A 27,409-nucleotide genomic window follows, 5' to 3' on the forward strand; every position below is an offset into this window, starting at 1 on the left:
TTCACTCAAATTAAGACAAATCTTGGCCAGGGCAGAAATGTCCATAGGTTCTGGTTAAGGAGTTACAATCTCTCTGGGAACCCCATAAACTCTCTCCAAGGGCAACCACTCCATGGACATATCCTCGGTGCAAGAGGATAGTACATCCCCTGGGTTGTAGGTCCTGGCTAAAGGAGTACTTCCTACTTCACCACGGTGATGCTCTCCTTCTAGGAGACCTCCCTCCTCCAAGGTAGCACAAGGGCTACCAGACTGGAGGTGGGACTTCTCTACAACATCCCTGTAGGTCTCTTCTATGTACCTCTCTGTCTCCCTTAGCTCCACCAAGTCTGCTACTCTAGGCTCAAGAGAACGGACACGTTCCCTGAGAGCTAGGAGCTCTTTGCATTGGGCACACACATATGACATCTCACCAACTGGGAGATAATCATACATGTGACACTCAATGCAAAAGACTGGATAGCACCCCTCTCGCTGCTGGACTGCTGACTCCATCTTAGTGTTTTTGAGATTTTCAATAATTTTAAACTTGCTACAGTATTAAGGATATAAAAGTGTCTTTTAGTTTATGTGGAGGGGCATAATCGAACGGAAACGCCTATCTCCATGGGCATTTATCTCTGAGAACGGGTCCGTGAAGGGGCAGACCGAACCGTATTTTCGAAAAAATGGACGTTTTTGAGCTGGGCGTTTGGTTTTTTTTTAGCGATAATGGAAACTAAAAACGCCCAGCTCAAAAATGTCCTAATCCGAGCCATTTGGTCATGGGAGGGGCCACGATTTGTAGTACACTGGCCCCCCTGATATGCCAGGACACCAACTGGGCACCCTAGGTCAGTGCAGTGGACTTCAGAAAAAGCCCCCACATGCATAGCTCCCTTACCATGGGTGCTGAGCTCCCAACCCCCCTCCCCCAAAACCCACTACCCACAAATGTACAACACTACCATAGCTCTTAGGGGTGCAGGGGGCACCTACATGTGGGTACAGTGGGTTTTGGAGGCTCCCATTTACCAGCACAAGTGTTACAGGTGGGGGGGATGGGCCTGGGTCCACCTGGCTGAAGTGCACTGCGGTACCCACTAAAAGTGCTCCAGGGACCTGCATACACGCAGGCCTCTAGGACTTGTTACTGCTGTATAACATTGGCACACCAGTTTACACCTGAAGACTAATCTCTCCGAAAACCTCCTTTATTGGAATAAGCACGCTTACTTACAGTTAACTGCGGATCAGAGGTTGTGCCCCACCACTGGCAACAAGTCTCCCTGGTAGTGAGATTAGCAGGTCAGAGCTGGCAGAATGTTGTACAGTGCCCTCTTTCAGCCACATTCAAGGTAAGAACTAAGTTATCTAACGTGGGTAACACATGGAAGGGATCTAAAACTGGTTTACAAAAATGGCCACTACCTCATGGACTACCGGAAACACAACAGGGCACACTCTGACCCAGTAGGCAGGGGGGAAAGCACCATGGGAGAAGAGCCTACCAACTACCAACATCGTGAGACTGTAACACAAGCTAATGAAATCACGGAGCCCAATACCCTACACCCACCACAATGCAATGCTGATGTGACCCTGTAGTGCACCCGAGAGCCACATCTGACCCAGGGAAAGGCTGTGACAGGATCGAACATATTCTGCTGTCATGGAGGTGGGTACGGCATTTGAGGCTGGCATAGAGGCTGGAAAAAAAGTTTTTAAAGTGGGTTTTTTTTTGGTGGGAGGGGGTTAGTTACCACTGGGGGAGTCCGGGGAGGTCATCCTCGATTCCCTCCAGTGGTCACCTGGGCAGTTGGGGCACTTTTTTGGGACTTGTTCGTGAAAAAAAAGGGTCCAAAAAAGTGACCCAAAATCACGGTAAAAACGCCTTTTTTTTCGATTATCAGCTAAAGACGCCCATCTCTCCTCGGCCGATAACCACGCCCCAGTTCCGCCTTCACCATGCCTCCAACACGTCCCCGTCAAGTTTATTCGTTTCTGCGACGGAGTGCAGTTGGAAACACCCAAAAACGGCTTTCGATTATACCGATTTGGGCGCCTTTGTGAGAAAAATGCCCATCTCCCGATTTGGGTCGAAATATAGGCATTTTTCTCTTTCGATTATAAGCTGGATAGTATATTATATGATTTAGTTAGTGTTTCTTTCTTAGATGGTAATGAAATGTATTTAAAAATCTGTAAGAGCACTCCTTGCTTGTTACCCTAATTACAATAACTGAATATAAATGAAGAGTTGTCCTACAACTGGGTGGGAAGACTAAACTAGATCCCATAGTGCCTGTTAGATTCTATCTGTTAATGCTGTGGTACAAAGTTTTTAAAACTAAGTGGAAAAGACTATGGAGATTAGTTGATAAAATTTCCTTTTTATATTTTTATTTTGCCTAACACTAATCTACAATTCCTCCTTTAAACCCCATGTTATGGCATAGTCATTACATGTTACACTTGTGGTGCTAAGTGTTGAGCCCTCCGAACCCCACAAAACCCATTGTACCCAAATGTAGGTGCCCCCCTTCACCCATAAGGGCTATGGTAATGGTGTAGAGTTGTGGGGAGTGGGTTTGGGGGGCATTTGGGGGGCTCAGCACCCAAGGTAAGGGAACTATGCACCTGGGAGCTATTTGTGTATTTTTTAAACATTTTTAGAAGTGCCCCCTAGGGTGCCCGGTTGGTGTCCTGGCATGTGAGGGGGACCAGTGCACTACAAATGCTGGCTCCTCCCATGATCAAATGCCTTGGATTTCGCCGGGTTTGAGATGGCCGGCATTTTTTTCCATTATCGCTGAAAAACAAAACCGGCTATCTGAAACCCGGCGAACTCTGGCATTTGGCCGAGCTAAACAGCATTATCGAAAAAAAAGATGGCCGGCCATCTTTTTCGATAATACAGTTCCAGCCAGCTGTTGCGCCGGCGATCTATTTTGCCAACGACATTCGATTATGCCCCTCCATGGCAACTAGTTAATGATGCTTGCTTTTCTCTCTCTCTCTCTTTTTATTCCCCCCTTAATACTAAACTAGGGCCTGCTTGCATTTCTCTCTCTCTCTCTCTCTCTTTTTATTCCCCCTTAATACTAAACTAGATCTTACAGTGCCTGTTAGATTCTATCTGTTAATGCTGTGGCACAAAGTTTTAAAAACTAAGTGGAAAAGACTATGGAGATTAGTTGATAAAATTTCCTTTTTATATTTTTATTTTGCCTAACACTAACCTACAATTCCTCCTTTAAACCCCAATCTTTAAGTTCCCAAAGCACAAAGCAAAATAGTGTTCACTTACCAGAGAAATGTTTTCTTCTCTCGGAACTTCTCAGAAAGGTTGTTTCAGTTCTTCATACCATCTTGAACGAGTTTGCACCTCGTGACATTTTCAATGCTGACGAAAATGGTCTCTACTGGCGAGCGAGTCCTGATGGAACACTTGCATTCAAACATGCCGAAACTACTGGAGGTAAAACATCAAAGGACCGACTGACGATCCTCCTTTGCTGCAATATAGATGGGAGTGAGAAGTTGGAACTCCTCGTCATTGGAAAGAGCAAACAGCCCCGTTGCTTCAAGAAAGTTAAGCAGCTTCCTGTGTCATATGAGGCTAATGCAAATTCATGGATGACTGGGGAAATTTGGAAGCAGTGGCTAAAGAAGTTAGACACTAGAATGCAGGCACAAAAGCGTCAGATTTTGCTGCTTTGTGATAATTGTGCTGCACAAAGAGATGAAATCAGGCTGTCTAACGTCAAGGTGGTCTTCCTGCCACCAAACACTACCTCTCTGATCCAACCTATGGATCAGGGCATAATAGCCAATTCCAAACAACATTATTGGGCTCTTGTGCTACGTCGTCTGATGAGCGTTATGGATGACCAGATTGGCAAGGATAAATGTGCTGTTGAACTGGCTCGTAATCTATCACTGTTGGATTCCCTACATATGCAGAAAGAAGCCTGGAATCATGTTACACAGGCAACCATTGTGAACTGCTACAAGTGGGCAACCTTTGTTAAGGATGCGGAGGGGGATGCAGCTGTTGCAAACATGTCAGATGAAGAGGTTATTGACATACCAGCCAGTGTTACTGAAGAGGAGTTCCATCGCTACGTAGCTGTTGATTACGATCTACAAACATCTGAAGACAGCACTGATGTCGAGATATGCGCCTACACGCAGGCAACAACAGCTGATGATGGAACAGATGAAGAAATGAGCAGCGAGGCACATGCTGATAAAATTCAACAACCTCCTCCTGTCACTTTTGCAAGAGTGCTGGAGAGTTTCAACACCATGCGAGCCTATCTGGAGGCCACTGGATGTCAGTGCTATCACAGTTTTTACCGTCTGGCTATGGAACTCACAGACCCAAGAGTGTACAGAGGACTATAACTGATTACTTCAAGTAAAGCCTAATGTCAGTTAACTGAGACTGTATACTGTATGTATAATAATAAACAGTACTGTACATATGTTTATCAGATGTCAAGCTTCTTTGGGTCACAACGGTTAAGTGCACGCTCTGGTTAACTGCATGCATTTCTTTGGTCCCAGACCCATGCACTTAAGCGGATTGCACTGTACTTTGTGATGTGTTTAATCAATGAAGCATTTACACAGGGAAATCTTTTATTTGCATGTCTTTGTAAGACCTGTACATGCTTTGTAATTTTCTTTTTTTTAACCTTATCCAACCAGAAAATTATCAATTCCCAATGATGTATTTAATTGCTCCAAAAGCAAACTAATTAGGAATCACAATTTAGTTACATGTTAATTACACCGTAGTTCCATCCTAATTAGATCCATTTTCTGTGAATCATCAGAGAAAATATGCTTCTTCTTATTTGTGAAGGTGATAGATACTTAAAAGTGTAATAACCATTCCTATATTATTCAGTGTATCTGTTTTATTACTTTAATATTTTAGATATTGTCACTGTGCTGCAATAGGGAGGCTAGGAGGAATTCTTTGCAGTAAAATTTCAAGTTCTGTTTTGCTCATATTATTCAGACCTGAGGAAAAAAGATTCTGCCCTCTTGTTCCCTCTTCTCTGTGTCGCCCTTGTTGTGATTGGTGTGTCTGCACAGCTACAAGGGTTCCTGTTCTTCTGTTGGTGAGGCCCTACCTGGAGTATCGTCTTCAGTTTTGGAGGCTGTATCTTGCTAAGAATGTAAAAAGAATTGAAGCAGTGCAAAGAAAAGCTACAAAAATTGTATGGGATTTGCATGACAAGATGTATAAGGAGAGACTTGCTGATCTGAACATGTATACCCTGGAGCAAAGGAGAAACAAGGGTGATATGATACAGACGTTTAAATATTTGAAAGGTATTAATCCGCAAACAAACCTTTCCCGGAGACGGGAAGGCAGTAGAACTAGAGGACATGAAATGAGATTGAAGGAGGGCAGACTCAAGAAAAATGTCAGGAAGTATTTTTTCATGGAGAGAGTAGTTGATACTTGGAATGCCCTCCCATGGGAGGTGGTGGAGATGAAAACGGTAATGGAATTGAAAAATGTGTGGGATAAACATAAAGGAATCCTGTTCAGAAGGAATGGATCCTCAGAAACTTAGCAGAGATTGGGTGGGAGCCCCGGTGGTGGGAAGCGGGGCCATTGGTTGGGAGGCAGGGCTAGTGCTGGGCAGACTTCTACGGTCTGTGTCCTGAAAATGGCAGATACAAATCAAGGTCAGGTATACATATAAAGTAGCACATATGAGTTTATCTTGTTGGGTAGACTGGATGGACCGTACAGGTCTTTCTCTGCCATCATCTACTATGTTACTATGTTCTGGATTAGACTGTTTTGCCAGGTTATATGATTATTTTACTTTTTTCTTTCCTTGCTGTTCCCTTAATGTGTATTTGATACTTAATTATGTGGTTTATTAATGTATTTTAATTTGAAATTCTTGTTGTAATACTAATTAAATAATTTCAATACATTGGAGGATGGCCAACTCAGGAAGAATTCAGGAAGTATTTTTTTCACTGAGTGGTAGATACCTGGAATGCCCTCCCACAGGAGGTGGTGGAGATGAAAATGGTAACAGAATTTCAAAAATACATGGGATAAACACAAAGGAATCCTGTTTAGAGGGAATGGATTCAAAGAAGCTTATTGGAGATTAGGTGACAGTATTGGGCAGACATCTACAGTCTGTGCCCTGATCGTGGCTGGACAGATTCAGCTTCAGAAGTTGGAGGACAAAGCCAGTGCTAGGCAGACTTCTACTGTCATGCCCTGATCATGGCTGAATAGATTTGGATAGGCTGAAGTGGAGCTTTTTCAGGAGCTTCAATGACAACTTCAGAAGTTTTGTAACAAGGACAGTGCCAGACAGACTTCTATGGTCTATGCCCTGAAAATGGCAGGATCAAATCAAGATCGGGTGTGCATATGGGGTATTGCATCATACCTTATGTAATGGGTTTGTCTTGTTGGGCAGACTGAATGAACCGTAAAGGTCTTTATCTGCTGTCAACTATTATGCTACGTAAAAAAATTTTTTTTAGTATCTTTGTTATGGCCTTGTACTCCCTGAGGGTTCCTTTTATTCATTGATGATCTAATGGTCTCACTGACTCCCTTACAAGCTTTCTGCTTCTAATGTACCTGAAAGCCTTTTGCCTATATAATATGCTTCTTTTCAAATTCTATTTTAGCCTTCTTTATCAGTTCTTCATTTGAATATTTTTTCTGTTTTCTAAAAGACGTTCTTTTGGCTTTGCACAATCTTTTAACCATGCCAGATGTCATTTTGCCTTCCCTTTTTTTGATATGTGGAATATATCTGGTACCTTGTGTTGGTACAACAAAGATATTGTAATTCACAATATGAAAAGGCCACAATGAGGGGCATTTTCAATATGACTTTAAATCTCGAATTGAGACATTTTGCCAAAAACATTTCAAAGGCGTGTGTAGCTTATAGTCAAAACGGAACCAGAAAAACATCTAAATTTCTGATTTGATTATGACTTTGAGCTAGATGTTTCATGCTCAACACATCCATCTGAAAGTACCATTTCCGGGAAAAAATGTCAGTTATAGGGATGTTTCTCCAACAGCGTTCCTAGTGAACTGGCCACACAGACATCCCAGCAGCGCAGCAGATTTCACATGAAGGGACCCAGATACAAACCCCATCTAAACCCCCTTCATATTCTATGGTGAGCCTTCCAGGAACAGACAAAACCTACTATACCTAAAGGTCCACCACTACAATAGCCCTCAGGCTTGCAGGTCACTTTATATTTAGGTACAGGAGGTATTTCTATGTTCCAGGACAGCTCACATATTTGTATTGAAATGAAAGTTAAATATAAATTGAACCTGGGTACCATTGTTCTCTCTACTCACCGACCATTAGGCTCTCCATCTACTTGCTTGATGCTTTCTTAGGAATAGCCATACTATCTGGAGCTGTCATAAAGCCTGGTATCTGCTGTCACTGTCACATCTTTAGGGGGTGAGAGGGGATCAGTGACCACAAGGGGATTAAGATGGATCATGCCTTAATCCTTCCAGTGGTCAGTTGATCAGTTAGGGCACCTTTTTCTGATTTACTCATGACTGTTTCTATCCTGAACCTTTTTTTCTGTTCCATTATAGCAGAAAAACAGCCAGATTTAAAGCCACCTAAATCCCGCCCAAAACACACTTCCAAGATGCCCCCTTGCTATTTGGATGAACTTAGTAAAAAAAAAAGTTCCAATTCTGTCTTTTCAAAAATCACAATTTAGACGTTTTAGTGAGAAAACTGTCCATCTGCCACTTTGTACCTCTTTTAAGACATTTTTCTCTTTTGAAAATGAGGGACAAACTTCCTAAACAAAGAATCTGTGATCTCTCAAAATCTCATACTTGTGTTTTTACTTCAACCAAATAAAAGAGTGTATTGCAACTCGCAAAGATTGAAGTCTACTAAAACAGATCAGTGATACAAAGAACAATTTTCCTTAAAGCCCATTGATGGCAAACATTTTAATTTTCCATTTATAACAAATTTTCTAGGAAGTTTGTTGATAAGAATGCATTCATGTTTTTGCAGCATTTAGTCAGATGTGATTTCTTAGACAAATATTCTGTACTGTACCTCTGAGATTTGGATATTATAAACTGTTTCACTTTAGATTGTATCATCATTTCACAAAGTAAGGCACTACTCACTACAGTGTTAATGAATTTTAATAAAGTCCTTGATTTTTAATCAAATTATAAAGCACCAGAGGGAATTTAGCCAATCAAATTGCTTCTTGGTTGAACATTCTACAGCCTCATAGTAAGTTAATAAATGCTATAATTTTTGGTGTGGTATAAAAAGTCATTTTACACTCGTTAGCAATGAGAATTCTGCTTATATCAGGATGAAAGATTCCAAAAAAGGTCGCTGAAAGCTTAGTGTTCTTGTTTCAAATCAGTTGCAAATATCCCACTCTTAGGTACTCATCTTGTAAAACATTAAAGCAAAGCAAAAATTTGTTGAAAGATCCTGCCCAATGTTATTAACAATAAGAAAAATGTGCAGTGTTCTTTCATGCAGGAGAACAATAATGGATTTTTGTATTGCAGTAGAGATGGGAAGCATGTATTTTTTACTGGTATGCATTCAAACACTGTTTTTTTTTAAAGCATTTATAATTTACTGATCACACGCTCAACATATACTTAATTAAATGCTTGAAAGTTTGTGATTTAATCATAGTATAATACTGTACTAGGCAAAATGAGAAAAATACATCAAATATGTCCTTTCAAAGATTCATATCATAGTGCATCATTACTATAGTATAGAATTGCAAGAATTTCAGAGGCTAATTAACTAATCTGTGCTAAGGTTTTGTACCCAAATGGAGCTAATATTCAAAATTATTTATTGTTTATCATTCATTAAATTTAATAAACTGCTCAAATTGCTGGCAAATCAAAGCTGTTTACAAGCGTTTGACAAGGCAGGAACCTCTCCTGCCCAGTTAAATCACACTGAGAAGCTGACACCAGAGCCGCTGAGAGGGGGTGGGGGTGGGGCAGGGGTGGGGAAATTCCCCGACCCGGCACCGGATTCTCTCTCTCTCTCTGCTGCTCCTGATGGGACCTGGGTGATCGCATCCTGACAGGAGCAGGAGAGAGAAAACTATGGCACCGGGCGGCCCTGGCACACACCTAATATTCAGTGGCACTTAACTGGTTAAAACCACTGAATATCACTGCTGACTGGCCATCTCCTAACCAGCAGTGTTAGGGTAGAATGGCAACTTAGCCAGCTAGTGCCGATTTTCAATCCACTAACCCCTGGATTCTATACAGCACAACTTAAGTTGTGTGCACAAATCCAGTCATATTCTAGATTTGCGCACGCAACTTAATTACTTAATAAACCAATCAGCATCGATAAATTGCCGCTTAACAAGAAATTATTCACACTAATTGGCAATACTTAGAATTTATATGCAAAACTTTCTAAGGGTCCTATTTACTAAGGTGTGCTAGCGTTTTTAACTGCATGGTAATCCTAGAGACACCCATATATTCCTATGAGTGTCTCTAGAGTTAGCGCATGCTAAAAATGCTAGGCGCCTATAGCGTGGCTTAGTAAACAGGGACCTAAGTGTATTCTATAGTGTGATGCTTGTAAATTCTAAATTGCATGGGTGTGGAATGGGTGTGTTGTAGACATTTCTAAAATCTATGTGCGTTGTTATAGAATACACCCAGTCCGTGCGTAGACTTGGCGTAACTGCCCACAACTAAATTTGGTTGTGTGGACGGGCGTCTGGCATATTCACCTGCAGCAAGAAGCGACTGATAAGTCCTGCCATTTTGAGATAGCCATCTATTTAAAAAAATCAGTGTCATAAGCACCTATTAATTTTTGTAAAATAATGCCAAAATATGTGCTTTACTGCCCACCTAACTTAGGTACTCTATTTTAAAATTAGTCCCCAAGTGCAAACTGTTGGGAGCATTTCCCAACAATTTTAAGAAGGCAGCCATTCAGTCAATGTAAAACAATTATTACTACTGAGTGCTAATGGCATGGCCAGTAACGGAGAATGTAGTTAGCTACATCTCTGGATGTACAGCAAATTACACTGCACTTTTTGCTGCTCTAGAAGTCTACGGGGTCCTTTTACAAAGTCACAGTAAAAAGTGTGGGCGCGTCTTTTTGGCACACGCTGGATCACTATTTGCTGCAGCATGCACAATAATTAAAACTAGTGCGTGCCTATTTATGGCCTGAGCCCTTACCGCCAACCTAGTGGTAAGGGCTCTCGTGCTATCTGCACAGTAACCATGCAGCACATGCCAACATGACTGCACTGCCTATTACCGCTGGGAATGCCACACACCCCCACCCCTTAGTAGAAAATAAAAAATAATTTCTGCCTCGGGATTCGGCACATGCCAAACCTGGAATTATTGCCAGGTGCACATGCTACCCCAGCAGTAGGGCCAGTTTGGCACACACAACCTGCATGTTAGCCCTCCTGTGGCTTGGTAAAAGGGCCCCTATATGTGGTAACTACAAGGCACAATCCACACCATGCTTCCAATAGGAATTTCAGCATTAGATATTTAATATGTTAGTAATTAATGTGATGTGTTAATGCATTAAAAGCCATTTTAAACACCTAGTACAGTTTGGTCCTTAGTCAGGGTTTGGGATATTAATATGCCCTATGCGGTTCAGTTGAGTTTTCCAAAAGCAGGAATGGAAAAATGAGAATTTAAGGGTGCATTTGGGTGTGAGCTTTGCTTTTTCTCATCCCTTAGAATTATCATTATTGGGGCTATCAGCTTTACATATTTTGAGCCATTTCCTGAATCTCTCTGTTATAACTGTCAAACCTGAAGAACTATTTTTATGAATTTCATAAGCATGAAAAGTTAAACTTCAATCAAATAAGCTCCAATTGATTATCACTTATATCAGACCTTTAAAAAGGTGCAGTGATAGCATCAACAGTGAGTGATTAAGTTCTAAACTGGCAGGCTCCCTAGGGTTTACAGGAAATTTTTATCATAATGAGGAAAGAACATCATTAAGTACAGAAAATGCTGAGCAATAGGGATGGATCCAGTCACTTTACCGTAATAAGAAATACAATCATTTGGAAATAACTTTAAAGAAGTTGACAAAATGTGAAAACTGTTCAAAGAAATTCATTTGTGTACAAGTTATTTAATTAACTAATGAACCTGCTGCTGTGATTTCTCTTGTTCAGTGCTTCGATCATTTGTCTGTGTCTGAGTATGAACAGTATGTGATTGCTTCCTTTTCCAGTTTCACTTTTTATTTTTAGTGCTTTAGATTGTGTTGACTCAAGACATTATCCCATCTTTCTTTCTATTCCCGGAAAATAAAAGCTCTATGTTTCAGCCTCAGGAATAATGCTAAAATGCAGTTTTTAATTTTCTTTGCCCTTTTTCCTAGGGACAAGTTGAAAAATATTGTAACAAATGTGATGTTTGTATATATTTCTGGATAAAGGCAGACCTTAGTTCCTTTTACAAGGCTATTTTCAAACTGCTTTCATGGTTGCTGTGTACATTGAGGTTTGCATACTTTCAGTCTGAAAATTGCCTAAGGAAAAATTATCCACAGAGACGTGCATCTACTTTTCTGTGGGTATGTGCTGTAGCGATCCCTTCCCCGGGAACACTTCTGACTAATGTGGGAAAAGTATGCACATGGTAGTACATTCTTGTGAAGGCATTCCTGGGGAAAAGATAGGCTTATAGAGAAAATAGAGATCATTTTAGAATTCTATTCTATTTTATTCCATTGGAGTTTTATATACCACCCATTTTCCATAAAGGGTTCATAGCGGTTTACAATAAGGAAAGTGAAGTTCTTCAAGATAGAGTGAATTGACATCTCAAGGAATGATAACAGGAAGAAGAAATCAGTTACACGGGTGGTCTGAAACTGTTGACATATTTGGGTTCATTTTAGAAAGACGCCCATCTTTTGACACAAATCGGAAGATGGGCGCCCTTCTCCCAGGGTCGTCCAAATTGGTATAATCGAAAGCCAATTTTGGACATCCCCAACTGCTTTCCGTCGCAGGGACAGCCAAAGTTCAAGGGGGCATATCTGAGGCGTAGCGAAGGCGGGACTTGGGCGTGCCTAACACATGGACATCCTTGACCCATAATGGGAAAAAAGGGCGTCCCTGACAAACACTGGTCATGTTTTTCTTACGACCACGAAACAAAAAGGTGGCTGAAATGACCAGATGACCACCAGAGAGAATCAGGGATGACCTCCCCTTACTCCCCCAGTGGTCACTAACCCCCTCCCACCCTCAAAAAACATCTTTAAAAATATTTTTTGCCAGCCTCAGATTTCATACTCAGGTCCATCACAGCAGTATGCAGGTACCTGGAGCAGTTTTAGTGGGTGCAGTGCACTTCAGGCAGGCGGACCCAGGTCCATCCCCCTCCCTACCTGTTACATTTGTGGAGGAAATAGCAAGCCCTCCAAAACCCACCAGAAACCCACTGTACCCACATCTAGGTGCCCCCCTTCACCCATAAGGGCAATGGTAGTGGTGTACAGTTGTGGGTAGTGGGTTTTAGGGGGGTTTGGGGGGCTCAGCAGACAAGGTAATGGAGCTATGTACCTGGGAAAATTTTATGAAGTCCACTGCAGCGCCCCCTAGGGTGCCCGGTTGGTGTCCTGGCATGTCAGGGGGACTAGTGTACTACAAATGCTGGATTCTCCCATAACCAAAGGGGCATTTGGTCGTTTCTGAGATGGGCTTCCTTGGTTTCCATTATCACCAAAAATCAGAAACGCCCAAGTCTAGGGACGACCATCTCTAAGGACGACCAAAATTTCAAGATTTGGGCGTCCCCGACCGTATTATCGAAACGAAAGATGGATGTATATCTTGTTTCGATAATACGGGTTTCCCCGCCCCTCCATTGAGACGTTTTGCGAGGACGTCCTCAACAAAATTTGGGCATCCCTTTCGATTATGCCCCTCCACACCTAACTATTTGTCAAACAGAAGTCTTCAAGGCATTAGATCTGGTGTGAACATATTCCATAGTCTCGCCCTGCAGATGAAAAGGAATTCTCGATAATGATTTTGAAGCAAATGCACATCAGTGATGGAAAACCTAATTTCAGTGTTCTCAGAAAAATCCACAGTTGTGCTAGGGGATGGCACAACAAGAAGTTCGCTCAACCCCTCTGAATTTGATCTGAAAACAGATTTGAAAATGAAGCAGATTACCTTGAAATTTATACGCTGACGAGTTCGCAACCAGTGGAGATCGCACATTGATGATGACACACTGTTGAAGCAACCCAGTCTGCAAACCATCCGAATAGCAGTATTGTGCATCAGCTGTAGAGGGGTGAGCAGTTTGCTTGAGCTCTGAAAGTATAATGAATTGCAATAGTCTAATTGTGGCAGCAAAATTGCCTGAGTTGGTATCCTAAAGTCCTGCTTTTGAAGTAGAGATCTGATTGCTCCTAGTTATCTAAGGAGCTCATTTTCGAAAGAGAAAAACATCCAAAAAGTGTTATAAATCACCATTTGGACATTTTTCTTCTCAAAATGTCCAAATTGGTATTTCCGAAACCTATTTTGCAGATGTTTATCTATGCAATTCGTCTGCAGTGCATCCAAATCACAAGGGGGTGTGTCGGGGGCATTTTGAAGATGAGATTAGGGTGTGCCTAATATTTGGGACGTTTTATAGCTGTAATGGTACAAAACAGAAAGTCCAGGATGAAAACCAAGACATTTTGGTCTCGACTTGTTTTCAGAATGAATAAGGCACAAAAAGGTGCCGTAAATTACCAGATGACCACTGAAGGGAATCAGGGGTGACCCCCAATACCTCTCACCCCCTAAAATATAAATAAAATATTTAGTTAGTTAGTTAGTTATTGCATTTGTATCCCACATATTCCCACCTATTCATGGGTTCAATATATCCTCTATGACAGCCTCAGATGTTAAAGGCAGGTCTATTAGAGCAGCATGCAGGTCCCTGAAGTAGTGTAGTGGTTGGTGCAGTGAACTATGGAATGAAGGACTCAGGTCCCAGTCTCCCTCTACCTGTCACACTTGTGGTGGAAACTGTGACCACCCCAAACTCACCAAAACCCTACTGTACCTACATATAGGTGCCCCCTCACCCATAAGGGTTATTGTATAGTGGGGGACAGTGTGTTTTGGAGGGCTCAGGGAACAAGATATGGGAGAAAAGGTGAGATATGCACCTAGGGGCATTTTCATGAAGTGCACAGAAGTGCTTTCTAGGGTGCCCAATTGCTCTCCTGGGATGTCAGAGGGATCAGTCTACTAAAAATTCTGGCTCCTCCTACATCCCAATGGCACGAACCTGTATGTTTTGCACTTATTCATTTTTTTTCTCGAAAATGGAGCAAAAGGAAAATGTCCAAATAAAAACCTTGTTACAAACAGTATTTTCGAAAAAAAAAGATAAACATTTTTCTTTTTTTGAAATTACCTTCTTTCCTATTTGGATTTTGCATGTTTTGTACAAAACGTCCAAAGTCAGACTTAGACGTCATATTGAAAATGCCCCTCTAAGTTTATAAAAAATATTTTGCTAAGGACATTAATTTGTTTATCAAATCTCAGACCTGAATCTAGAATTATGCCAAGTACCCTCGAATTATCTTCTATTTTTAGGATTTCTCCTGTGTTCAGTGTTATCAACATTGCTGGAAGTGAACTTACCTTGCTAAACTAGAGTATTTTAATTTTTTGCTTGTTTAGTTTCAGGAAATACTTTGTAGCCCAACTATCGATAACAGAAATGTGGTGCCTAATGGAATCTAAAGTGTCCTAAAATTTTTCCAGTACCAGACATAAAAGGAGAATATCCCAGGTGAACCCACATCCTGGGCACCAGCTTCTTGATTTATCATTCTTGCCTTTAACACAATATGATCTGATCTTCAGATATAATTCATACCAGCTTAATACTTTCCCAGTAATGCCTCTCTCATTTAGCAGGAAAAGGAGGATTGAGTAATTCACAGCATCAAATGCTGCCGAGATGTTGAACTGCAGTAAAATGACCTATTGACCTCGGCTCAGAAATTGTTGGTAGTGAGGGCAAGAAGCAGGTGTTTCTGTACTGTGTTGGGATCTAAAGCCATGTTGCATTTTTATATTGGATGTTGAAGGAGTCTAAGAAATTTTAGAGCTGTTCAGTTACCAGAAATTCCAGAAGCTTAGCCATCCACAGTATGCCTGCAACTGGCCTTTTAAAAACTTTTGCCAAAAATGGACGTGTGGCAAAATGAAAATTACCATGCACCCATTTTGGGTCTAAGACCTTACTGCGAGCCATGGACCTAGCAGTAAGGTTTCATGTGGTAATTGGGCAATAATGATCTAGGCGCGTAAAATGCTGATTATCACCTGATTACCGCCCGCGTGACAGAAAATAAAAATATTTTCCGGCGCATGTAACGGACGTGCGTCAAAAATGAAATTACTGCAAGGGCCACACAGTAGCCAGGCAGTAACTTAAAATTGACGTGTGTTGGGCGCGCATAGGTGCTCACGCGGCTTAGTTAAAGGGCCCATAGAGATTTTCAATAATCCAATAGCATCAAAATAATGGCTTGTACCAGTACTCTAAATTGAGTCAAAAACAATAATGTTCTAATTGCCCTAAGCTGTCTCAATTAAAAAAATATTCTCTTGCTTAAATTATTAACCTGATGTTCCATCGTTAGTTGTGAGTCTAATATGAAATCCAAGATCCAGGAGGAAGCTTCAAAAGCTAAAGACTTCCCTTTCTTCAGTACAACATTATTTGGAACATTAACCAGGGATGTACAAAATAGAGCAATTTAGTTTTTGCTGTATTAAGTTTTAGCAAGTTTTGTGATGCCCAAAGGTGAGTTTTTCCAATACATTCTACAATTACACTCTGTATCACTATAAACTGACGATAATGTTAGTACAATAAAAATATCATCAGTATATGATACAACATAATAAAGGAAGAATTTAAAAAATTTCCCAAAGATTTCATTAAACAATATGGGCGACAGTGGTGATCCTTGAGGGACGCCAACTCTGAAAAATTCCCATTCTTCTTGATACTATACTGTCTGTTACTAAGAAACCCTTTAAACCAGTTCAAAACTGTTCCAGTAAATCCCAACTCAATCAGCTGGTTAATCAAAAGCACCAGACACATCAAACTGCAATAAGACCGAGGGAATATTTCGACTTAACAAAATTTTATCCTTAGTAACCATTGTCACAAGCAAGGATTCTGCACTATGCATCAGTCTAAAATTATATTGAGAACTATGAGGACTTTGATGTAAATCTAAGTAAGAAATTATCTGAGACACTACTGTAGATTCTATAAATTTAGCAGTGCTTTTTTTGTATGAAATAAAGGTACTGATACTCATAGATGGTGGGGTCACGTTATTTTTTTTCTCCTATACTGGTATAGTATTTGCAATGATACCTGTTTAAATGCTCCATTGCTTGTATAAGGGGTGTGGCTACCATAGAGGCAGAGCCATAGATGGTAACCCCACCCATAATGAGTACCGGTACCTTTTTTCCTACATAAAAAGCACTGCGGAGGGTGTATGTGTGCTGAGGTGAGGTGTGGGTTGTGTGCTGCGGGGCAGGGGAGGGGAGTGTGTGCTAGGGGGGAGAGTGGTGGTTATGGGGGATGTTAGAGGTGCTGCACATAAATAATTTATACATTTACCTTTACTGAAGAATTGTCAGAATGAGTGTTTGTCTGGCACGAACTGCCAGCTGGTATACTCCTTGGTCAGCTCTGTGTGCAGGGAAACAGTTCTCATCCTGAGTCTGGTGGATACTGTTGAGGTTATTGAACCTCCTCTGGCAGAGCCTGTCTTCTTCGGAGAGCCAGGTTATGCAGCAGGCCATGAATATTTTGGCCACCTTTTCAGAGCTATAGAGGAACTCCCCTCCAGATCATGCCAGACATTGGAATCTATACTTTAGTTGAACAAAGGTGCATTCTATTATTGTGTGGGTGCTCTTATGCCTCTTCTTTTACTTCTTCTCCACCTTATTTTGGTGATGGACTATGGGAGTCATTAGCCAGGTTCGCTGAGGGTAATCTTTGTCACCTGTGGGAAGAAGCAGAATCATAGACATGGGTGTGTATTGGCTGATGTGAAGGGGCATAATCGAACGGAAACGTCTATCTCCATGGGCGTTTATCTCTGAGAACGGGTCCGTGAAGGGGCGGACCGAACTGTATTTTCGCAAAAAATAGACGTCCATGTTTTATTCGACAATTTGTGAGGTGGGCGTTTTTGTTTTTCAGCGATAACGGAAAATGAAAGCGCCCAGCTCAAAAACGAATAACTCCAAGACATTTATTCGTGGGAGGGGCCAGGATTCGTAGTGCACTGGTCCCCCTCACATGCCAGGACACCAACCGGGCATCCTAGGGGGCATTTCTACAAAAACAAAAAAAAAGGTAAAAGAGCTCCCAGGTGCATAGCACCCTTCCCTTGTGTGTTGAGCCCCCCAAATCCCCCTCAAAACCCACTGCCCACAAGTCTACACCATTACTATAGCCCTAAGGGGTGAAGGGGGGCACCTACATGTGGGTACAGTGGGTTTGGGGGGGGGCGGTTTGCTGGGCTCCCATTTACCAGCACAAGTGTAACAGGTGGGGGGGGGGGATGGGCCTGGGTCCACCTGCCTGAAGTCCACTGCATCCCCCTAATAACTGCTCCAGTGACCTGCATACTGCTGCCAGGGAGGTGGGTATGACATTTGAGGGTGAAAATAAAAAGTTGTGAAACGGCATATTTTGTGGTGGGAGGGGGTTTGTGACCACTGGGGGAGTCAGGGGAGGTCATCCCCGATTCCCTCCAGTGGTCATTTTGTCATTTAGGGCACTTATTGTGGCCTTATTCGTGGAAAAACAGGGCCCAGGAAAAGTGCCCTAAATTCTCGCTACAAACGCATATTTTTTTTCCATTATCGGCGAAAGGCGCCCATCTCTGATCGGCCCCAGTTCCGGCTTCACCACGCCTTCACCACGCCTTCGACACGCCCCCATCAACTTTGTCCGCATCCGCGACGGAGTGCAGTTGAAAACGTCCAAATTCGGCTTTCGATTATACCGCTTTATTCGTTTTTGTGAGATAAACGTCTATCTCCCGATTTGGGTCACAATATAGGCGTTTTTCTATTTCGATTATAAGCAGGATAGTGACTTTGTGGAGGTGGGGTAATAGTTGGGGTTGTAGGGGCATCTAGAGAGAGGGAGTATGTTGAAGGTTAGGCAGGGGGTGGATTATGGAGTTTGGGAATCCCTGTACTGCTTACCTAGGAGCCAACCAACGGTGATCTCCCCTTCGGTCATATTCACAGTAGATTCCTGAATGTTGAAGGATGTAGGCATCGTGGATGGAGCTTGGGTAGTGGGCACACACATCCCTAATCTCCCCCTGGGAATCACACACAACCTACATGTTCATAGAATGAAATGATTGTCTATTTCTATAGGTGTCTTCATGTGTCTGGGGGTCTGAGTGTGACGTGTGTGTAGTTGATGATGCCTATGACTGAGGGGAAACAGTCTATGGTGTAGAACTGAGCCATATTCTGAAATGCCTGGGTAGTAGTGGGGAATGTAATATAGTCAGAGGTGTAGATGAGGAAGGCATCAAGGAACTGGGCAAGACAGTTGGAGATGGCAGGCTAGGGGAGGCCAAAATTGACTGCTAGCTCTGACTGGAAGATGCCAGTGGTCAGATAGGCAAGGGAGGCAGTTACCTTCAGGAAGAGTGGCATGGGATTATTCCTTAATGTCCTGGGCTGAAGGAGGGGTTATAGCTGGTCACAGAGGTGTTGTATGGCAGTCCTGTAGAAGTCGAACCTAGTCAGGCTTTCCTGTTCAGTGAGGTCCAGAATGCAGGTGCGGGGCCTGAAGACTCTCTGATAGAGATATAGTCTCTGTGGACTCCCCTCAAAACTCACATTCACCTGCAGCAAGGCATGAGCCACCAAAGCATGATTACCATGCAGATGTCCCACCACCACAGGTGCAACCTGCTGACTCCAGAAACACCACTGTGCACGCCTCCACCTACTATACCTTATGTTACCTGGCACCTGCCCCTGCACCAGCACACAGCCGTGAGACACACAGTAGCTGCCCAAAAAACTTTATCTCCCACCATCAACAAACAATCCAGACACACATAGCTGCCACAGTAAGCACTCACTCTGCCAGCACCAGCAAACAGTGGTCACACACAGAAGCACAAAGCACTCATTCTCCCAGGAACAGCACATAGTCCTCACACAAACAGCAGCAGAACAGAGCACAGTAACAAACTGGGATTGGACAATAAGAGGAACATAGTAGATGATGGCAGAAAAAGACCTGCACGGTCCATCCAGTCTGCCCAACAAGACAACTCATGTGTGCTACTTTTTGTGTATACCCTACTTTGATTTGTACCTATGCTCTTCAGGGCACAGACCGTATAAGTCTGCCCAGCACTATCCCCGCCTCCCAACCACCAGCCCCGCCTCCCAACCACCGGCTCTGGCACAGACCGTATAAGTCTGCCCAGCACTATCCCTGCCTCCCACCACCGGCTCTGGCACAGACCGTATAAGTCTGCCCAGCACTATCCCTGTCTCCCAACCTCCAGTCCCACCTCCCACCACTGGCTCTAGCACAGACCGTATAAGTCTGCCCCGCACTATCCCGCCTCCCAACCTCCAGCCTCGACTCCCACTACCGGCTCTGCTATCCAATCTCGGTTAAGCTCCTGAGGATCCATTCCTTCTGAACAGGATTCCTTTATGTTTATCCCACACATGTTTGAATTCTGTTACCGTTTTCATCTCCACCACCTCCCGCGGGAGGGCATTCCAAGTCAGTTGCTGTTCAGACTTGGAAGGAGGAGGAGGTGCAGCCGGAAGCTCTGCAGGTTCCAGGGAAGGGAGTGAGGCCTAGCTCCTTCCCTGAGGATGCGGAGGGTCCCTGGGGAGCGGTCCTCAGGAAAGGCCCAGGCCATGGGGCCTCCTGGAGCCAGGGACCAGAAGGCCGGGAGAAGCAGCTCTCTTTCCGGTCGAGCTTCTGACAGGAGGGAGAGGAGTCCTGTTGATCGCAGAGAGCAGAGGCCCAAGGGTGGAAGCCAGTCCAGTAACCCCCCCACGCTCCAGCAACATCTGGGAGGTGAGAGTGAAGATTGTGGGGAGGGGAGAAAGCTGGTGAAGGCCCTGGAAGGGCACCCTAAGCAGAGAAAGGAAAATGAAGCTATGGAAGTTAGCTCAGAATGTTTTCCTGCATTTGATGAGGCAGAAAGTGAAGAGAGTGGGTCTTCAGAGGAGGAAGAGGAGGAATTCCTAGATATTCCTTATGACCCTGAGGACCCAGCACGTAGTTTGATCTGTACAGTGCGAAGAATTAAACGTGTGGAGAAAGAACTGGTTGATTTGGGAAAGCGTGTGAAAATGACAAAAGTTATGAGTAAACTTGCTCCAGCAGAGCACAAGAAAGGTTATGTGAAGGAGGAAGCCCATTTGAGAAAACTGATACAAAAGAAAGAACTGTTGCTGCGGGGTTTAAAAAAGGGACCTGAGAACCCTTTAAGAGAACTATATTGTAATCAAGAACGTATGGCTTTAAGGTCACAGTCTTCAGGTCAAGGGAGAACTGTGTCCCAGCAAGAGTCTGCAGTTCCCAGGGCCTTGTCTCAGGATTTGTCTAAACCAGAAGACTTGCCAGACTCTGCTAGTACATCCACTTTAGCATTTATGAAAAACCTGGCAACTCAGTCCAGGGGACTTACTAAGCAGGCAGACTGCAGGGAGGCAGCAGCAGGATGTGGTTCGGGGGCAGGGTTGGTGCCTGCACCTGTTGGAGAAGAGAAAGTAATTAAAAAGCTGGTTAAGACCTTCCAGATTGTGGAGACAGAGGAGGGAGCTTCAGGCTGTCGGCTTTTTTCTACAGAAGTAGTGGCAGAGGTGTCCAGTGAAGGAGATGGTGACTTACCAATATTAGAACCTCCAGAAAGAAAGATTGCAGCAGCGGAAGCAGAGCCGGAAGGATTGCAGCAGAAGCAGGTGTCTTTATCTGCAGCTACATCTCTGCCTCTATGTTTGGAGAAGCCCTGCCCCCGCGCAGCGTCCGGGGTGCACAACGGCAGTCTTCTGGAGGGAGAGCTGGCAAACAGTGAGTCGGGTGGTGGATGCGCTGTCCCCGGCAGAGAATGGTTTCCAGAGGCACCGGGAAAGGCTGGCAGTTCATTACTGGATGGTGGCATTTCAGACGGTACAGAGGGGCGAGTGGCGGCGATTGCTGGATTGGAGAGGCCCCACCCACCTGACACGGAGCACCAGGAGACTCTGGTCAAGCAGGCAGCAGGAGAAGGACGAAACTTGCTGGTCGTTGGCAGGCAGGCAACAGGGAATTTGGATCAGAAGAAGGAACTGACTGAAACGGAACTCCCTGTTCGTCTCGCTCAGGACCTGTCGGCTGAGGAGCGGCATGCTGAGCCAGCTTTACAACAGACGGCAGATAAGTTGCTGAACACTTTTCCTGACATTGCTGTGACTCAAGTGGGGGGAGTGTTGAACTGTGAGGGTTTGTGTCCGACTGTTGACTCTGTTCCATGTTTGGGCAAGGACGATGGGGGGAGGCTTGGTGTGCAGGAAGGGGGAGGGGGCAGGGATTGCGGAATGGAGGGGATGTGATTGACATGTCTCCTCCTGTTGAGGGGAATAGGTTAGCAGGTGTGGGGGCTCCGGGGGATAAGGTTCAGGTTGGAGAAGGGGGGAAGGGAGGGGGGGATAATAGGAGCAAGGAAGGGGATGGAGGGGGCCAGAAGGGTTTTGTAAAGGGGGGTTTGGTGTGTGCAGGGCAGGAAGCCTCGAGCGCCAAGGGTGGGGGGGGGGGGCGGGGGGCTCCTTCTTTTGCCGCGGTGGTTGGTATGGGGAGTGGTAGGGGGGGATTTGGGCAGCGAAGGGGGGGACAGGGGGTGGGTGAGGGGTGGTCTGGGGGGTCTGTTACCAAACGCCGGAATGTGGTTCAATTGAGGTGGGTGGGGGAGGGGGGGATGCCAAGTAGGGATGTGGTGTTAAAAATGGTTCTAGGGTTAGGATTTCTCCCGGAAGATCTGTATGCTTGCATTCACCCGGCGAACATTCCAGAGTATGATGTCAGTTTTTTGACCCAACGGGGAATGGAGATTTTTTGGGAGAAATACGGGGAGGTTAAAGGGGGGGGGGACTGGAGAAATTTTCGAGTTGTGCCTATTAGTAAACCTGACCTGGTGCAGGTGACTCTGTTAGTGCGGAATGAGTCAATCTCGGGGGCGGATTTGACCTACTGGCTGCAGAGGTATGCAGAGTTAAGGACTCCTCTGGTCAAGCTTCCAGACCCTAGTAGGGTATGGGCAGGGGGGTGGGGGGCGACGGTGAGGTTATACCAGGTGGGGCACGTCACCCAACACATTCCTTCAGCGGCTTTCATCGGAAGTGATCGGATCTTGTGTTTTTATAAGGGACAGCCTAGGCAATGTTTTAAGTGTGGTTCCTTCCGGCATTATAGTATGTCGTGCCCAGTGGTTCAGTGTGCAAAGTGTGGGGCGAGGGAGCACATGGCAGAACATTGTACCTCCATCCGGTGTAATTTGTGCGGGGATCTGGGGCACGCCTTTCGGGCTTGCCCGCAAGCCTTTCATAATGGGGGGGGAGGGGGAGGAAGGGGTAGGGGAGGGTGATGAAAGGGGAGATCGTGCTGGGGGGAGGGGTGGAGGTTTGGGGCGGGCAGTAGAAGTGATTGGACGGGGGCGGAGGGTAGAGGAAGAGTTGGGGGAGCAGGGGGCAAACGCTTGGAAGGGTGAGAAGAGGCAAGGAGGGGAGGGGGAAGGGTGGACGCGAGTCTCTAGGAAGAGGAAGGGGGGGGACTTCTGGTGGAGGCTGGAAGGAAGTTAGGGCAGGGAATAGCGGTGGAGAATAGATTTCGGGTCCTCGAAGATGAGGGACGGGGGGAAGAGTATGGAGAGGAGAACGGAAGAGAGGACAGTGAGGCATGGCAGGGGGTAGGTGAAGAGGGGGAGATAGGGACAGAGGGGGGCGGGAAGGGTACAAGGAGGGGAAGGGGGAGGATGGGGAGGTTGGAGATAGGAGATGGTATGGACGTGCAGGAGGAGGGAGGGAGAGCAGAGGTAGGTGGGGGAGAAGGGGAGAAGAGGAAATTAGGTAAGGTTCAGGGGGAGCAGGGGGTAGAGAGGGGGGAGGAAGGTGGAGGGGAGGGAGGGGGGATGGAGGGTGGGGTGGGGGGGGAGGGGGTGGGGGAAGGGGGAGAGACCGGGGTTTTTCCGGTGAAGGGGGAGGGGGGGGAGGAGAGGAAGAAGAAGGGGAGGAAGAAAGCAAGGACCAGGGAAGGATGGAAGGGGGGGACCTTTGAGTTTGGGGTTCGGGACTGGGCGGAGGAAGAGGTGGAGGAAGAAGCCGGGCCTTCAAACGGAGGTCTGGAGCAGAGAGAAGGAAGGATGGGGAGGCAGGGCCAGGGGAGGCGGTTTTCTAATTGATAATGATGGCAGGTTCCTTGTTGGCGTTCATCACGCTGAACGTGGCAAGTATTGCCTCCACAAGGGCGAGGTGTCTGGCCTTTGAGGGCCTTTCCTCCATGTCGGCTGATTGTTTTCTCCTGCAGGAGACCAGGCTGCAGTCTTTGGCTGATGTGAGAAGAGCAAAGCAGGCTTGGAGATGGGGACCCTCTGTGTGGGGGTTGGCAGGGGAGAAGTATGGGGGGGTGGGAATTTTGTTTAAATCTCACAAAGCGGTGATTCAACGGGTGGTGGAGTTAGGGGTAGGGAGGTGTTTGGTGGTGGATGTTGTGTTGCACGGGGTGGCGTTAAGGGTGATAAATGTGTATGGGCCACAAACTAAGAAGGGGAGGTCACAGTTATTTGGGAAAATCAAACCCTATTTGTATTCTTCACGTCAGTTAGTGTGGGGGGGCGATTTTAACACGATTCTGAGGAAGGAGGACAGTGGGGGCAGGTGTGCACAGGTGAGGTATGACGGAGTTCGTTTAGTGGGGATAATGAGGGGGGCAGGGTTAGTGGATGTCTACTTGGAGCACGGGGGTGGGCAAGGGGGTTTTACTTTTTTTAGAGGGAATTGTAGAAGTCGGATCGACCGGTTTTTGGTTAGGAGAGGGACCTGCGTACAGGCTCCCGAGTTGGTGGTGGTAGAATTTTCGGACCACAGGGCGGGGCGGATAGAAGTAGGGGGGTCGGGGGTCCATAGGCCAGGAAAGGGGTTGTGGAGATTAAATTTGAAATGGTTAAAGGAGGGGGAGGTGCATAGAGAGTATGTGGAGTTTTTGGAGGATCAGCAGACTATCTTAGGCATCTTCCCCTCGGTAGGGAGGTGGTGGGAAGCGGTGAAACAACGCACGAAGGGGTTTTTTCTTAGACAGGCAAGGCAGGAGGGGAGGGAGGCGACACGGTTGGGAATAGCATTAAAAAAGAGGAGGGATAATTTAATTTCCAGGGGGGGGAAGAGGGAGGATATAGAGGCTATACAGGTGGAAATTGAGCGAGTTCAGTATGACCGGTACTCCTCATTAGTTTATGAGAGGGATTTTGGCAAATTATTGAGTCCGGACCCGTTTGAGTGCTGTAAGGAAAGAAGGGAACGTAGGGTTATGGAAGGGTTAATGGACAGGGACGGGGTTGTTCAGCATTCGAGGGAAGGGATTTTGCGGGTGGTAGGGGAGCATTTTGGACATTTCTTCTCCGATCTACATTTGGATGAGGAAGACATACGGAGGTATGTGGAAGGGACTCCGGGGGTGGGACAGGGGGGGCCCCATCTTCAGGCCTTGCTGCAGCCTTGGACAGTCAGGGAGGTGGAGGCGGCCATTGAGGCTCTGCGGCGCAAGACGGCACCGGGGCCCGACGGTCTCCCGGCTGAGTTCTATCAACGATTTAAAGTTCAGTTGGCACCTATCTTGTTGGAGGTATGGGAGGAGGCCCGGAAGGGAGGTTCTCTGCCAGAGTCCTTTGGGAAATCGGCCTTGGTTCTTCTCAGTAAGGGGAAAGATGCTCGAGACATAGTAAATTGGAGGCCCATTGCCTTATTGAACAGTGACCGTAAGATCTTTGCTCACATGTTGTTGGCACGTATGCGGCAGGTGGCAGGGAGGGAGTTGGCGGTGTCTCAGGGGTGTGGGGTCCCAGGGAGGGGGGTGTTGGCAGCAGTGGCCTGGGTTCGGGAGGGGGTGGAGCGGAGCCGGGGGGGGCAGGAGGGTCGTCTAGTAGTGGCCTTGGACCAGGATAAGGCCTTCGACCGGGTGCAGTGGAGGGTTCTTTGGGAGAGTTTGCGGTACTATGGTTTTCCGAGGGCTTGGGTTGAGCAGCTCCAGTTGTTGTACATCGGTGTTCGCTGCTTTCCATTAGTTAATGGGTGGAAAGGAAGGGAATTTGACATCACGGCTGGGGTGCGACAGGGGTGCCCGTTGAGCCCCCTGCTGTACACTTTCGCGATTGATCCCCTGGTGCGCCGGTTAGAGTGTGGGGGGGTGGATGGGCTTAGAGGGATAGAAGTGTGTACGGGGGTGTCTCTGCGTGTGGTGGCATATGCAGATGACATAACAGTTTGGGTGGCGGATCAAGGGGAAGGGGAAGTTTTGCACAGGAAGATTGCGGAGTACTCTCGGGCGACAGGATCCAGGATTAACCTGCAAAAGTGTACTTCCTTGTGGGTAGGTCCGGAAGGGGCTCGTTTTGAGTTAGGGGGAGGGTTTCCACCAGGGGTGGAAATGATGCGGGTTCTAGGGGTTTACTTTGGGGGGGGGGGATTATGGACAGTGGAACTGGGAACGGAAGATTTTGGAGGCCAAGGCTAAGGTAGAGAGGTGGAAAGGGTGGAGGATGTCGATGACTGACCGGGTGAGATTACTGAAAATGCAGGTGGTACCCATGTTTTTGTTTCTTAGCTATATTTGTTTGTTGCCGGAATGTTGTTATACAGGGCTTTATAGTGTTTTTTTTCAGTTACTCTGGGGGAACCGAATGAACCCTGTAAAGAGGAATATCACATATCTGCCACGGGGAAAGGGGGGGGTTGGGATGGTTAATCCGGTTCTTACGTTCAGTTCTTTCTTTATCCAGTTTAATTTGGGGAAGGCGGTGGGGCGAGATGCTCCGGGATGGGCGTGTAGTGTTGTGCAGTGGTGGGAGGAGTTTTGGGGTCCGTGGTTGGAAGGGGGGAAAGTGGTGGGCCGATGGAGGGGTTTCCCAGGAAGCGTTGGGTATTACAGGACATTGACTAAACTGGTGCGGTTGTGGGGGATTACGGTGGAGGAGGTTAAAGAGGGAAGGAGGGAGGTATGGGTAGAGAGAGTGCGGATGCAGCGATTCTCCTCTCCTTTGGCACTTCGGGACGCTCCAGAGCCAGTTCTGCAACAAGGCTTGCAGTTTGTGGCATCAAAGCGGATTCCACACAAATATCGTGACATTGCCTGGCTGTCCCTACACGGGAAACTGTATGTGAGAGCAAACTTGAATTATAGGAACGTACAAGATCGTGATTGCCCAAGGGGGGAATGTGTTGGTTGTACTGAGACGATGGATCATTTCCTTAGGGAATGTCCATTTTCGATTCTGGTGTGTAAACGTGTGGCCTCCCTGCTTCATATCCCCAGCTTTTGCACCTACTCTTATGCGGATTGGGTGTATGGGCGGGGGCAGGGGTCGGGGGGCTTGGACCCAGGGACGGAGTTCTTGATCTCGGTCATTGTCCGTTTCTATCTTTGGATGGCACGGTGCGGAGTCTCCCTGCGCCAGGAGTTCAGGTCAGTAGAACGGGTTAGCTGGGATATTGTTGGAGCTGTGTGGGAAGTGGCACGTTGGGAGCGGGTAGAAGTAGGGAGGGGTACATTTTGCAAATGGTGGAAACATGTGCAATTGAAGCCACCTTGAATTTGTTTGAATTTATTTGACTGTGTTGGGGGGGTAGGGGGTTTGGTCTGTCTTTGTAAATAGGGGATTGAGGGGTTTTTATGTACCTTTTAGCTTTTATGTATTTGGTTTTCCGTTTCCATTAATAAACGAATTTTCCAAGCATCCACCACTCTCTCCATGAAGAAATACTTCCTGACATTTTTCTTGAGTCTGCCCCCCTTCAATCTCATTTCATGTCCTCTCGTTCGACCGCCTTCGTATCTCCGGAAAAGGTTCGTTTGCGGATTAATACCTTTCAAATATTTGAACGTTTGTATCATATCACCCCTGTTTCTCCTTTCCTCCAGGGTATACATGTTCAGGTCAGCAAGCCTCTCCTCATACGTCTTGTTACGCAAATCCCATACCATTCTCGTAGCTTTTCTTTGCACCTCTTCGATTCT

General features: G+C 45.7%; 1 long non-coding RNA gene across 1 annotated transcript; it reads left to right on the forward strand.

The window, feature by feature from the left end:
• The first annotated feature begins 6,033 nt into the window (after positions 1 to 6,033).
• LOC115476767 lies at positions 6,034 to 26,465 on the forward strand. The gene is made up of 5 exons (XR_003943230.1): positions 6,034 to 6,141; positions 9,806 to 9,815; positions 18,264 to 18,268; positions 21,106 to 21,111; positions 26,455 to 26,465. It is a non-coding gene; the product is annotated as an uncharacterized LOC115476767 (long non-coding RNA).
• Positions 26,466 to 27,409: the final 944 nt, after the last annotated feature.

This window comes from Microcaecilia unicolor, chromosome 8 (assembly GCF_901765095.1).
Source record: "Microcaecilia unicolor chromosome 8, aMicUni1.1, whole genome shotgun sequence".
Taxonomy (NCBI): domain Eukaryota; kingdom Metazoa; phylum Chordata; class Amphibia; order Gymnophiona; family Siphonopidae; genus Microcaecilia; species Microcaecilia unicolor.